The 16,043-nt window shown below is 44.5% G+C and overlaps 1 pseudogene; it reads right to left on the bottom strand.

Moving 5' to 3' along the window:
* LOC115144101 (regulator of G-protein signaling 9-like) overlaps positions 1-16,043 on the bottom strand; it is a 32,929-nt pseudogene that overhangs the window by 16,411 nt on the left and 475 nt on the right.

Genomic DNA, 16,043 nt, shown 5'->3' with positions numbered 1-16,043 from the left:
CTGTACTAACCTGTCACACACTGAAGGTCCTATAGGTTCACCACTGTACTAACCTGTCACACACTGAAGGCCTATAGGTTCACCACTGTACTAACCTGTCACACACTGAAGACCTATAGATTCACCACTGTACTAACCTGTCACACACTGAAGACCTATAGGTTCACCACTGTACTAACCTGTCACACACTGAAGGTCCTATAGGTTCACCACTGTACTAACCTGTCACACACTGAAGACCTATAGGTTCACACACTGAAGGTCCTATAGGTTCACCGCTGTACTAACGTGTCAAACACTGAAGGTCTATAGGTTCACCACTATAGACCTGTCACACACTGAAGGTCCTATAGGTTCACCACTGTACTAACCTGTCACACACTGAAGGCCTATAGGTTCACCACTGTACTAACCTGTCACACTGAAGACCTATAGGTTCACCACTGTACTAACCTGTCACACACTGAAGGTCCTATAGGTTCACACACTGAAGGTCCTATAGGTTCACCACTGTACTAACCTGTCACACACTGAAGACCTATAGGTTCACCACTGTACTAACCTGTCACACACTGAAGGCCTATAGGTTCACCACTGTACTAACCTGTCACACTGAAGACCTATAGGTTCACCACTGTACTAACCTGTCACACACTGAAGGTCCTATAGGTTCACACACTGAAGGTCCTATAGGTTCACCACTGTACTAACCTGTCACACACTGAAGACCTATAGGTTCACCACTGTACTAACCTGTCACACACTGAAGACCTATAGGTTCACCACTGTACTAACCTGTCACACTGAAGACCTATAGGTTCACCACTGTACTAACCTGTCACACACTGAAGACCTATAGGTTCACCACTGTACTAACCTGTCACACACTGAAGGTCCTATAGGTTCACACACTGAAGGTCCTATAGGTTCACCACTGTACTAACCTGTCACACACTGAAGACCTATAGGTTCACCACTGTACTAACCTGTCACACACTGAAGGTCCTATAGGTTCACACACTGAAGGTCCTATAGGTTCACCACTGTACTAACCTGTCACACACTGAAGACCTATAGGTTCACCACTGTACTAACCTGTCACACACTGAAGGTCCTATAGGTTCACCACTGTACTAACCTGTCACACACTGAAGGTCCTATAGGTTCACCACTGTACTAACCTGTCACACACTGAAGACCTATAGGTTCACACACTGAAGGCCTATAGGTTCACCACTGTACTAACCTGTCACACACTGAAGACCTATAGGTTCACACACTGAAGGTCCTATAGGTTCACCACTGTGCTAACCTGTCACACTGAAGACCCATAGGTTCACCACTGTACTAACCTGTCACACACTGAAGGTCCTATAGGTTCACCACTGTGCTAACCTGTCACACTGAAGACCCATAGGTTCACCACTGTACTAACCTGTCACACACTGAAGGCCTATAGGTTCACCACTGTACTAACCTGTCACACACTGAAGACCCATAGGTTCACCACTGTACTAACCTGTCACACACTGAAGGTCTATAGGTTCACCACTGTACTAACCTGTCACACACTGAAGGCCTATAGGTTCACCACTGTACTAACCTGTCACACACTGAAGGTCCTATAGGTTCACCACTGTACTAACCTGTCACACACTGAAGGTCCTATAGGTTCACCACTGTACTAACCTGTCACACACTGAAGGCCTATAGGTTCACCACTGTACTAACCTGTCACACACTGAAGACCTATAGATTCACCACTGTACTAACCTGTCACACACTGAAGACCTATAGGTTCACCACTGTACTAACCTGTCACACACTGAAGGTCCTATAGGTTCACCACTGTACTAACCTGTCACACACTGAAGACCTATAGGTTCACACACTGAAGGTCCTATAGGTTCACCGCTGTACTAACGTGTCAAACACTGAAGGTCTATAGGTTCACCACTATAGACCTGTCACACACTGAAGGTCCTATAGGTTCACCACTGTACTAACCTGTCACACACTGAAGGCCTATAGGTTCACCACTGTACTAACCTGTCACACTGAAGGCCTATAGGTTCACCACTGTACTAACCTGTCACACACTGAAGGTCCTATAGGTTCACACACTGAAGGTCCTATAGGTTCACCACTGTACTAACCTGTCACACACTGAAGACCTATAGGTTCACCACTGTACTAACCTGTCACACACTGAAGGCCTATAGGTTCACCACTGTACTAACCTGTCACACTGAAGACCTATAGGTTCACCACTGTACTAACCTGTCACACACTGAAGGTCCTATAGGTTCACACACTGAAGGTCCTATAGGTTCACCACTGTACTAACCTGTCACACACTGAAGACCTATAGGTTCACCACTGTACTAACCTGTCACACACTGAAGACCTATAGGTTCACCACTGTACTAACCTGTCACACTGAAGACCTATAGGTTCACCACTGTACTAACCTGTCACACACTGAAGGTCCTATAGGTTCACACACTGAAGGTCCTATAGGTTCACCACTGTACTAACCTGTCACACACTGAAGACCTATAGGTTCACCACTGTACTAACCTGTCACACACTGAAGGTCCTATAGGTTCACACACTGAAGGTCCTATAGGTTCACCACTGTACTAACCTGTCACACACTGAAGACCTATAGGTTCACACACTGAAGGCCTATAGGTTCACCACTGTACTAACCTGTCACACACTGAAGGTCCTATAGGTTCACCACTGTACTAACCTGTCACACACTGAAGACCTATAGGTTCACACACTGAAGGCCTATAGGTTCACCACTGTACTAACCTGTCACACACTGAAGACCTATAGATTCACCACTGTACTAACCTGTCACACACTGAAGACCTATAGGTTCACCACTGTACTAACCTGTCACACACTGAAGGTCCTATAGGTTCACCACTGTACTAACCTGTCACACACTGAAGACCTATAGGTTCACACACTGAAGGTCCTATAGGTTCACCGCTGTACTAACCTGTCACACACTGAAGGTCTATAGGTTCACCACTGTACTAACCTGTCACACACTGAAGGTCCTATAGGTTCACCACTGTACTAACCTGTCACACACTGAAGGCCTATAGGTTCACCACTGTACTAACCTGTCACACTGAAGACCTATAGGTTCACCACTGTACTAACCTGTCACACACTGAAGGTCCTATAGGTTCACCACTGTACTAACCTGTCACACACTGAAGGTCCTATAGGTTCACCACTGTACTAACCTGTCACACACTGAAGGTCCTATAGGTTCACCACTGTACTAACCTGTCACACACTGAAGACCTATAGGTTCACACACTGAAGGCCTATAGGTTCACCACTGTACTAACCTGTCACACACTGAAGACCTATAGGTTCACACACTGAAGGTCCTATAGGTTCACCACTGTGCTAACCTGTCACACTGAAGACCCATAGGTTCACCACTGTACTAACCTGTCACACACTGAAGGTCCTATAGGTTCACCACTGTGCTAACCTGTCACACTGAAGACCCATAGGTTCACCACTGTACTAACCTGTCACACACTGAAGGCCTATAGGTTCACCACTGTACTAACCTGTCACACACTGAAGACCCATAGGTTCACCACTGTACTAACCTGTCACACACTGAAGATCTATAGGTTCACCACTGTACTAACCTGTCACACACTGAAGGTCTATAGGTTCACACACTGAAGGTCCTATAGGTTCACCACTGTACTAACCTGTCACACACTGAAGACCTATAGGTTCACCACTGTACTAACCTGTCACACACTGAAGGCCTATAGGTTCACCACTGTACTAACCTGTCACACACTGAAGACCTATAGGTTCACCACTGTACTAACCTGTCACACACTGAAGGCCTATAGGTTCACCACTGTACTAACCTGTCACACACTGAAATCCTATAGGTTCACCACTGTACTAACCTGTCACACACTGAAGGTCCTATAGGTTCACCACTGTACTAACCTGTCACACACTGAAGGTCCTATAGGTTCACCACTGTACTAACCTGTCACACACTGAAGGTCCTATAGGTTCACCACTGTACTAACCTGTCACACACTGAAGACCTATAGGTTCACACACTGAAGGCCTATAGGTTCACCACTGTACTAACCTGTCACACACTGAAGACCTATAGATTCACCACTGTACTAACCTGTCACACACTGAAGACCTATAGGTTCACCACTGTACTAACCTGTCACACACTGAAGACCTATAGGTTCACACACTGAAGGTCCTATAGGTTCACCGCTGTACTAACCTGTCACACACTGAAGGTCTATAGGTTCACCACTGTACTAACCTGTCACACACTGAAGGTCCTATAGGTTCACCACTGTACTAACCTGTCACACACTGAAGGTCCTATAGGTTCACCACTGTACTAACCTGTCACACACTGAAGGTCCTATAGGTTCACCACTGTACTAACCTGTCACACACTGAAGACCTATAGGTTCACACACTGAAGGCCTATAGGTTCACCACTGTACTAACCTGTCACACACTGAAGACCTATAGGTTCACACACTGAAGGTCCTATAGGTTCACCACTGTGCTAACCTGTCACACTGAAGACCCATAGGTTCACCACTGTACTAACCTGTCACACACTGAAGGTCCTATAGGTTCACCACTGTGCTAACCTGTCACACTGAAGACCCATAGGTTCACCACTGTACTAACCTGTCACACACTGAAGGCCTATAGGTTCACCACTGTACTAACCTGTCACACACTGAAGACCCATAGGTTCACCACTGTACTAACCTGTCACACACTGAAGGTCTATAGGTTCACCACTGTACTAACCTGTCACACACTGAAGGCCTATAGGTTCACCACTGTACTAACCTGTCACACACTGAAGGTCCTATAGGTTCACCACTGTACTAACCTGTCACACACTGAAGGTCCTATAGGTTCACCACTGTACTAACCTGTCACACACTGAAGGCCTATAGGTTCACCACTGTACTAACCTGTCACACACTGAAGACCTATAGATTCACCACTGTACTAACCTGTCACACACTGAAGACCTATAGGTTCACCACTGTACTAACCTGTCACACACTGAAGGTCCTATAGGTTCACCACTGTACTAACCTGTCACACACTGAAGACCTATAGGTTCACACACTGAAGGTCCTATAGGTTCACCGCTGTACTAACGTGTCAAACACTGAAGGTCTATAGGTTCACCACTATAGACCTGTCACACACTGAAGGTCCTATAGGTTCACCACTGTACTAACCTGTCACACACTGAAGGCCTATAGGTTCACCACTGTACTAACCTGTCACACTGAAGACCTATAGGTTCACCACTGTACTAACCTGTCACACACTGAAGGTCCTATAGGTTCACACACTGAAGGTCCTATAGGTTCACCACTGTACTAACCTGTCACACACTGAAGACCTATAGGTTCACCACTGTACTAACCTGTCACACACTGAAGGCCTATAGGTTCACCACTGTACTAACCTGTCACACTGAAGACCTATAGGTTCACCACTGTACTAACCTGTCACACACTGAAGGTCCTATAGGTTCACACACTGAAGGTCCTATAGGTTCACCACTGTACTAACCTGTCACACACTGAAGACCTATAGGTTCACCACTGTACTAACCTGTCACACACTGAAGACCTATAGGTTCACCACTGTACTAACCTGTCACACTGAAGACCTATAGGTTCACCACTGTACTAACCTGTCACACACTGAAGGTCCTATAGGTTCACACACTGAAGGTCCTATAGGTTCACCACTGTACTAACCTGTCACACACTGAAGACCTATAGGTTCACCACTGTACTAACCTGTCACACACTGAAGGTCCTATAGGTTCACACACTGAAGGTCCTATAGGTTCACCACTGTACTAACCTGTCACACACTGAAGACCTATAGGTTCACCACTGTACTAACCTGTCACACACTGAAGGTCCTATAGGTTCACCACTGTACTAACCTGTCACACACTGAAGGTCCTATAGGTTCACCACTGTACTAACCTGTCACACACTGAAGACCTATAGGTTCACACACTGAAGGCCTATAGGTTCACCACTGTACTAACCTGTCACACACTGAAGACCTATAGGTTCACACACTGAAGGTCCTATAGGTTCACCACTGTGCTAACCTGTCACACTGAAGACCCATAGGTTCACCACTGTACTAACCTGTCACACACTGAAGGTCCTATAGGTTCACCACTGTGCTAACCTGTCACACTGAAGACCCATAGGTTCACCACTGTACTAACCTGTCACACACTGAAGGCCTATAGGTTCACCACTGTACTAACCTGTCACACTGAAGACCCATAGGTTCACCACTGTACTAACCTGTCACACACTGAAGGCCTATAGGTTCACCACTGTACTAACCTGTCACACACTGAAGGCCTATAGGTTCACCACTGTACTAACCTGTCACACACTGAAGGTCCTATAGGTTCACCACTGTACTAACCTGTCACACACTGAAGGTCCTATAGGTTCACCACTGTACTAACCTGTCACACACTGAAGGCCTATAGGTTCACCACTGTACTAACCTGTCACACACTGAAGACCTATAGATTCACCACTGTACTAACCTGTCACACACTGAAGACCTATAGGTTCACCACTGTACTAACCTGTCACACACTGAAGGTCCTATAGGTTCACCACTGTACTAACCTGTCACACACTGAAGACCTATAGGTTCACACACTGAAGGTCCTATAGGTTCACCGCTGTACTAACGTGTCAAACACTGAAGGTCTATAGGTTCACCACTATAGACCTATAGGTTCTGTCACACACTGAAGGTCCTATAGGTTCACCACTGTACTAACCTGTCACACACTGAAGGCCTATAGGTTCACCACTGTACTAACCTGTCACACACTGAAGGCCTATAGGTTCACCACTGTACACTGAAGGTCCTATAGGTTCACCACTGTACTAACCTGTCACACACTGAAGGTCCTATAGGTTCACACACTGAAGGTCCTATAGGTTCACCACTGTACTAACCTGTCACACACTGAAGACCTATAGGTTCACCACTGTACTAACCTGTCACACACTGAAGGCCTATAGGTTCACCACTGTACCCTGTCACACTATGGGTTCACCACTGTAAGACTGAAGACCTATAGGTTCACCACTGTACTAACCTGTCACACACTGAAGGTCCTATAGGTTCACACACTGAAGGTCCTATAGGTTCACCACTGTACTAACCTGTCACACACTGAAGACCTATAGGTTCACCACTGTACTAACCTGTCACACACTGAAGACCTATAGGTTCACCACTGTACTAACCTGTCACACTGAAGACCTATAGGTTCACCACTGTACTAACCTGTCACACACTGAAGGTCCTATAGGTTCACACACTGAAGGTCCTATAGGTTCACCACTGTACTAACCTGTCACACACTGAAGACCTATAGGTTCACCACTGTACTAACCTGTCACACACTGAAGGTCCTATAGGTTCACACACTGAAGGTCCTATAGGTTCACCACTGTACTAACCTGTCACACACTGAAGACCTATAGGTTCACCACTGTACTAACCTGTCACACACTGAAGGTCCTATAGGTTCACACACTGAAGGTCCTATAGGTTCACCACTGTACTAACCTGTCACACACTGAAGACCTATAGGTTCACCACTGTACTAACCTGTCACACACTGAAGGTCTATAGGGTCACCACTGTAGACCCAACCCCCCCCCGAGACTACCCATGATGCTTCGTTAGTAGCCTGTCTGTCCAGTCGTGAAAGGCCAGAGCTCCTCCCTGCAGAGAAACACATCATCTCACCTGGAGATATATTCACCTGTCAGCAGTCACAGTACAGGAATAGTGTTTCTGATAATATATCTGTCTACATGGAACGCAGGTTCAAGTTATCGCCCCATAGTGACCTTGCGTGTAATTAAACACATGCAGCTTTTCTTCTGTCATTACTTGTTGCCCTAGAAGACTAAATATTCCCTTGCTCATCAGAAAATGTCCTACATCGATAGAGTTAATACTTCAAATCGATCTTTAAAGTTCTCTCTTTCATCTCTGCTTCTCTTGCATAGCAAAGACGTTAAGGGACCCAGGAGAAAATGCAATAACTCAACCATTTTTTTGGGACCAAACAACATCATGGTTTTAAGGGAATTAAAACGACTTCGCTTGGATGCATATTTTATGCGGTTGAAATACCTTTATGACGCTGATAAAGATAGCGCCTTTACAGACGGTCCCTATCGCGCACTTACATTCTCTCAAGATGCTGAAAGAAATAAATCCTATTTCTCCACTCCTGTTCCCGAGTCAAAATTTACATTTGGTGTATCATTTTACTGCAAGAAATGCATAATTCTGCAGTAGTTAATATTACATTAGAGGTTATAGAACTACAGTCAGCGTCCAGATTTCAGTTACTATTCCATTTAACCCATCTGAACACCACATTTCCCTTGACGTGCCCCATCTTGTGACTGTCAAATTTGTACAGCACCTCACAATCGTCACACATAACATATTGAAGGGCCCTCCCTTCTCTTTATTTTCAGCTCTCCATTTCAAAGCACTTTTCTTATTGAATTAAACTCTGGCGTGTATTTGTTGCACAACAGATAAGACTTAAAACTTAGGCTTACACACTAAAGTCAGATAAAAAAAATCATTAAAGAAAAACCTCAATGTAGCCTATAGATATTAATTGCAAAAGAATGATATATTTATTACATTTTAAAGCAGCGTTTTCTCTTTATTCAACCTGCCCGCCACCCTCCCGCACTTAATCCACACAATATTTCATGACCCTAAACCTGCAGTTATAAACGCGGAGGCATTGGGTTATGGGTCAACACACACATCACTAGTGTGTGTGTCTCACCGGAGGTCTGTGTACCACCCAGTAGGCTCTCTCCTGGCAGTCAAACACCACGCGATCCGGCTTTTTCCTCTCCTTCCCCGCCCTGCACACATACGCACACAAAACAGTCAAATTTTCCAAGTACACAGTCCGTCTGTGGATGAATGTATGACAGTGTAGTCTATTTCTGCCAGACTAACCTGTACTGTTCTTTAGCCTGCATCACAATGAAGTCCCACTTATGATTCATCCACTTGTGAAGACTGTTATACTGCACCTGAAGACAACAGAGTAGTGTGTTACCACTTCCACATTAGATAGATGTGTGTGCCTGCGTGCACGTGTGAATGTCTCTCACCTGTTCATACAGCGCCAGTATTCCTTTCTTGCGGATGTTTCTCTTAGCCAGGTATATTGCTGTGAAATAAACATGATTTTCATTTTATTTTGTAATTTTTTGGACTTAAACTTATTTGTCCGCAATGTAGATGACCTAACAATAAAGAAAACTTTAACTCTGTTTTGTCTTGTTCTGTGTGCATCTCACCATAGTCTGTGTCCTCTACAGGCCACTGCTGGGCTGGCCAGAAGTATGGTGTCTGAGAAAAGACAAAAAGCACAGAGGTTTGGCATAGAGTTAGGCGTAAGGGGGATGGTTAAGCTTAAGATTCATGAGGTCTTGTCATTGTTACCTGAAAGCGGTAGAGAGACGCGTCTGGTTTGATGACTAGTCGCTTATGATCCTTGTTACGGATACAGTTATCCTGTGTGTGTGTGTGTATCCTGTGTGTGTGTTTCTTTTCTCTCCTTCTCCCCTCACAGGTGAAAATCATCACTCCCCAATCAGTCAACAATCAATCATCAATCAGAAGACACACCTCCTCCTATTTCCTACCCTATCACAGTTCCTTCCCCATGGTTTAAAAACCCCATCATTTGTTTGTTCTGAAGCTCAATCTCTAGCGCAATCTCTCTGTAAATGCCATGTCTGTAGGTCTCTGTGGTTCACTCTCGCTTTGTGTCTTAACCTCTCTTTTGTTTAAAGCACCTCCATAGCACTTTGTCATCACCTGTGAGTATTGTTTTTGGTTATGGTGTTTGTTTGTTGCTGGTGGGAAAAGGGGGAAACCAAGACAAGTCGCCCATGGGCATACACTACCCGTAGGTGAACTTTGTTAAATACACTAGTTAGAACTGGGCGGACCACCCACTGTATTTTTGGTTAGTTAGTTAGCTGTTGTTAAAGTAGGCTAGTCTAGCTTAGGGGTGTTTTTGAATATTTATTGTTTCTTTCCTTGGGTCCAGCTCAGCCCCTTTTCCTGCTCCCCCCATTACCGTGTGTTTATAAATAAACCTAGAGTTTGACGGTAGATTTCTGTTGTCGTGGTTATTTCGTGCACACTTCTACTTTGTCACAATAATAATTTGCATGAGTTATGTTACGGGTCTCATTACCATCCCCCCTAGACTGTCGGGCCAAAAGGGATTCTTAACAATCCTGGAGGGGGTAGATGTACCCAAATGCCACCAACATGGTGCCCAGAGCCCCCGCCTCTACACAGACAGAGAGAGGGAAGAAGAAGAGAAATAGAGAAAAGGGGTGGGTGTGCAGGAACCATAATACTAGACAGCTCTGTGTGTGTCTGAGAATAAAGCTCTTTTACCTTCTGCCTCTCTACTGTAGCAGTTGGTCAGCCATGCCACAATGTCCTCACCTGGAGAAGGTGACAACAAACAGCTATTGTAGAGATATAACATCACATGTATGACATCAAGACTCGTTGATTTAACTGTCACGTGTGCTCCCTCTCCGGCCTCCAGGTCACCAGTCTGCTTCCCCAGTTGTCATTGTGTCTGTATTTGTTTCAGGTCAGTGCGCTGTCGGTGTTACGTGTTTGTTTCATTTATTAAATGTATTCCCTCCCTGAACTTGCTTCCGGACACTCAGCGCACATCGTTACAGTAACTCTGAAATCAAAAGAGGCAGTAGAGAGGGGTGATATATAAATGCCAGACGCCTGCCTCAGAGAAACAACTGCTGTGACAGTCAATATGAGAGGAGAGGAGGAGACAGCTATTATTTTGCCAACTAAATTTCTCTATAGGGATACTGGAAATTATTCCAGTAAGCTATTTATTAAAGTGAGAATGCCCTCGAAGCCACTTTTTGGAGGATATATTGGCATGCGTGTTAGGCCCAAGACGAAGTCGAGCACTGGCAAACTGTGCCAATATATCCTTCAAACACCGGCTGTGTGGCCATTATCATTTTTATACAACAGGTTACCAACATATTCAAATAATGATTGACATACAGCATTTTCATGAAAAACATTATTTTCATTCTTCCAAGAGATAGTCCCGGCCCACCCATTGTATAATCTATGCTACGCTATTCTATGTTTTACCAATCCCAGACGACATGCTGTTACAGTGTCTAATCAAGGATGATTTTATCAGAAACGGACAAAGCTGAAGTTGTATCATTAGAACTCAGTAGGTATACAGTAGGTTCTTTAGCCATCTCTCTCTCATCTTTCTCTCCTTACTGCTCTTCCTGGTACTCTCACTACCTCCCTGTCTCCCTATGTCCCCCCCCTCCCCTCTCTCCTTCTCGACCAGAGGTTGTCAAGGCGATATAATCTTGAGCTCAAGACTTGGGGAAAAAAGGTCCCGGGGTCTGTAGGAGTTACCTAACCTATGGCAGCCACTATCTGAGAGTCTTTTTCTGTTTGCTTCTTTGTGTGTGTTTACCTGTGATAGCGTGAGGTATAGTAGTGATAACCAGTCTCTGGGGTTGTGACTTGACTCCAGTCTTTGGATCCTGCATCTCCAGCATCACAGACTCCACCTTGCAGACAGCAGGAAAACAGGTCATAAAGACAACAGACATTCACCACTACAGAGGCTGGTCACTGAGACAATGGGTTGTCAAGAAAACAGGTTACCATGACAATGGGACAGGAAGTCAACAGGATACTATGATAATGAGACAGGTCAGATCCATATGCATAGAATTACATCTATAAAATCCTATTACTTTTAAATAGAACTATTACTATTAAAGGGACATTTCACCCTGGGGGAATCCCGTCTCGTTTTCATCATGTCTGGGGCATTTCTAGGACAGTGAGATGTGTTTCACACATAATTGCCCAAAAGGAAGGCAGGTCAGGGCTTCACGCACTGGATGATACACCTTATGACGGCTTCCGGTATATTGATGGAGGGAGCACATGTCGGCGGAATCAGATTCTGTACCACTTACATCAAAATACAGAACAATACACAGTTTAACCACCCCACTAATTGTATTAATCAGGGGGTTTGTTTGTAGTGATTGAGTAGGGAAACAGTTGTGGGAAAGGTTCTGACAGATGGGCATGTCTCTTAAAACTACACTGGACCTTGTGCAAACTGGAAACCGCATATCCTGGCTACAAGGCCCTCCCTTTGGCAAATCAGATCATGACTCCATTCTGCTCCTCCCTTCCCATAGGCAGAAACTCAACCAGGATGTACCCATGCTAAGGTCTATTCAACGCTGGGCTGACCAATCGGAATCCATGCGTCAAGATTGTTTTGATCACGCGGACTGGGATATGTTCTGGGTAGCTTCAGAGAATAAGATTGACTTATACACTGACACGGTGACTGAGTTCATCAGGAAGTGTATAGGGGATGTTGTTCCCACTGTGACGATTAAAACCTATCCAAACCAAAAACCGTGGATAGATGGCAGGATTCACGCAAAACTGAAAGAGTGAACCACTGCATTTTACCATGGCATGGTGACTTGGAATATGGTCGAATACAAACAATCCAGTTATTCACTCCATAAGGCAGGCAAAATGTCAGTACAGAGACAAAGTGGAGCTTGCATACAGCCACAATAGATCCACAGATCGCCATTGCATTGTACACTGCCCTATCCCATCTGGACAAGAGGAATATCTATGTAAGAATGCTGTTCATTGACTACAGCTCAGCCTTCCACGCCATAGTACCCTCCAAAATCATCATTAAGCTTGGGGCCCTGGGTCTGAACCCCGCCCTGTGTAACTGGGTCCTGGACTTCCTGATGGGTCACCCCAGGTGGTCAAGGTAGGCAACAACACCTCCACTACGGTAATCCTCAACACAGGGACCCCACAAGGGTGCGTGCTCAGCCCCCTCATGTACTCCCTGTTCACCCATGACCATGTGGCCACACACACCTCCAACTCAATCATCAGGTTTGCAGACGATACAACAATGGTAGGCCAGATTACCAACAACGACAAGACAGAGGTGAGGGCCCTGGTGGAGTAGTGCCAGGAAAATAACCTCTACCTCAACGTCAACAAAACGAAGGAGCTGATCATGGACCTCAGTTGACAGCAGAGGGAGCACGCCCCCATCAGTGCCTCTTCAACCTCAGGAGGGTGAAGAAATAAAAATCCTTACAAACTTGTACAGATGCACCATTTGGAGCATCCTGTCGGGCTGTATCACCGACCTGGTACGGCAACTGCACCGCAGGGCTCTCCATAGGGTGGTACGGTCTGCCCAACACATCACCTGGGGCACACTGCCTGCCCTCCAGGACATCTACAGCACCCGGTGTCACAGGAAGGCCAAGAAGATCATTAAGGACCTCAGCCACCCGAGCCACGGCCTGTTCACCCCGCTATCATCTAGAAGGCGAGGTCAGTACAGGTGCATCAAAGCTGGGACCAAGACAGAAAAACAGCTTCTCTCACAAGGCCATCAGACTATTAAATAGCCATCACTAGCCAGCCTACCCCCAGTACCCTGCCCTGAACTTATTCACTGTTACTAGCCGGCTAACACCCAGCTATTCAACCCTTCACCTTAGAGGCTGCTGCCCTATGTACATAGATATGGAACACTGGTCACTTCAATATAGTTAACATATTGTTTTACCCAGTTCATATGTATACTGTATTCTAGTCAAGGCCATCCTATTCAACTATTGCTGCACATATACTATTATATCCTAAGTATTCTTCAGATATACAATATATTCTATCCACATACTGTCCATAATGGCTGTATATCCCATCACATATATGCATACATACATACATACATACACACACACACACACACACACACACACACACACACACACACACACACACACACACACACATACATACATACATACATATATTCAGTATCAGTCAAAAGTTTGGACACACCTACTCATTCAAGGGTTTTTCTTTATTTTACTATTTTCTACATTGTAAAAAAGTAGTGAAGACATCAAAACTATGAAATAACACATATGGAATCAGGTAGTAACCAAAAAAGTTTTGACGGCCTTCAACTTCGTCTCGGGTCAAACACCCATGCCAATATATCCTCCAAACACCGGCTTCTCGGGAATTATCACTTAATTGTACTCCGGACTCCGACACTGCTCAACCTAATATACAGTTGAAGTCGGAGGTTAACATACACCTTAGCCAAATACATTTAAACTCAGTTTTTCACAATTCCTGACATTTAATTCTAGTAAAAATCCCCAGTCTTAGGTCGGTTAGGATCATCACTTTATTTTAAGAATGTGAAATGTCAGAATAATAGTCCCATGGTGTTTAATAGTCCCTAATAGTCCCATGGTGTTTAATAGTCCCTAATAGTCCCATGGTGTTTAATAGTCCCTAATAGTCCCATGGTGTTTAATAGTCCCTAATAGTCCCATGGTGTTTAATAGTCCCTAATAGTCCCATGGTGTTTAATAGTCCCTAATAGTCCCTAATAGTCCCATGGTGTTTAATAGTCCCTAATAGTCCCATGGTGTTTAATAGTCCCTAATAGTCCCATGGTGTTTAATAGTCCCTAATAGTCCCATGGTGTTTAATAGTCCCTAATAGTCCCTAATAGTCCCATGGTGTTTAATAGTCCCTAATAGTCCCATGGTGTTTAATAGTCCCTAATAGTCCCTAATAGTCCCATGGTGTTTAATAGTCCCTAATAGTCCCATGGTGTTTAATAGTCCCTAATAGTCCCATGGTGTTTAATAGTCCCTAATAGTCCCATGGTGTTTATACTTGAGTACTATTGTTTGTACAGATGAACGTGGTACCTTCAGGAGTTTGGAAATTGCTCCCAAGGATGAACCAGAGTTTTAATGACTCCAACCTAAGTGTATGTAAACTTCCGACTTCAACTGTATCTATATTTCTTAATTCCATTATTTTACTTTTACATTTCTATGTATTGTTGTGTATTGTTAGATATTACTCCACTGCTAGGAACACAAGCATTTAGCTAAACCCGCAATAAAACATCTACTAAATATGTGTATGTGTCTAATACAATTTTATTGTATTTGCTGGTTGCAAGGACACACCCAAGAAACACCCACATCATACCACATCCCCAAGTCAACTCATGTTTGGTTTATGTCATGGCCGCCAGCATTTCTTGAGGAGCAAGCCAGAAAACGAGGCCAAATCAGCGGGTGCAGTTCCCCTTTAAGTTACACAGAGAACCCAGTTTTAGTAGCCTGTTGGTAACAGAAGCTGGCACAACAAGCATGGTCCCGGCTGGGAATGCATCAAGAGTTTGTCCTGTCCAGTACGGTTAGTACAAATGGGTTGGATTATCTGCTGGCTGCTGGAGGTGCTAATACTAATCACACAATGGTAGATTAGATAATACTGATCACACACTCGGTGACCTCATCACTGAGTAGCAATACAATGGTAGAGAGAACACAGTGTCAGTCAAAGCCAACGCTACAGTACAAGTTTGTGAAATGCTGTTCACGGAAGTAATGTACTTACACTTTGCACATTGAGGATAGGTGGTCTCATTTTACGGCATAGGCTAGCTCTCTCACACTCTTATTGACACCTGTCAAACAACTAAACATGACTAGCTGGTTAACTGTAAATATAGACAGGCTTTCCTGGGAATTATGTTTTATGATATGTGGCAACAAATCCATAACAGCTGAGTTTAAAAAATGGCTGGAGGAGAATATGGCATGTTATGATTTTTTTTTTTTTATCATTATGTATTATTATCATATAGGTGCACTGGGTCGACAACCCGGATAATAATACAAAACATCAGAACGAATAGTCGA

This window comes from Oncorhynchus nerka, linkage group LG16 (assembly GCF_034236695.1).
Source record: "Oncorhynchus nerka isolate Pitt River linkage group LG16, Oner_Uvic_2.0, whole genome shotgun sequence".
NCBI classification, from domain to species: Eukaryota; Metazoa; Chordata; class Actinopteri; order Salmoniformes; family Salmonidae; genus Oncorhynchus; species Oncorhynchus nerka.
This window is presented reverse-complemented; position numbering and strand designations above follow the sequence as displayed.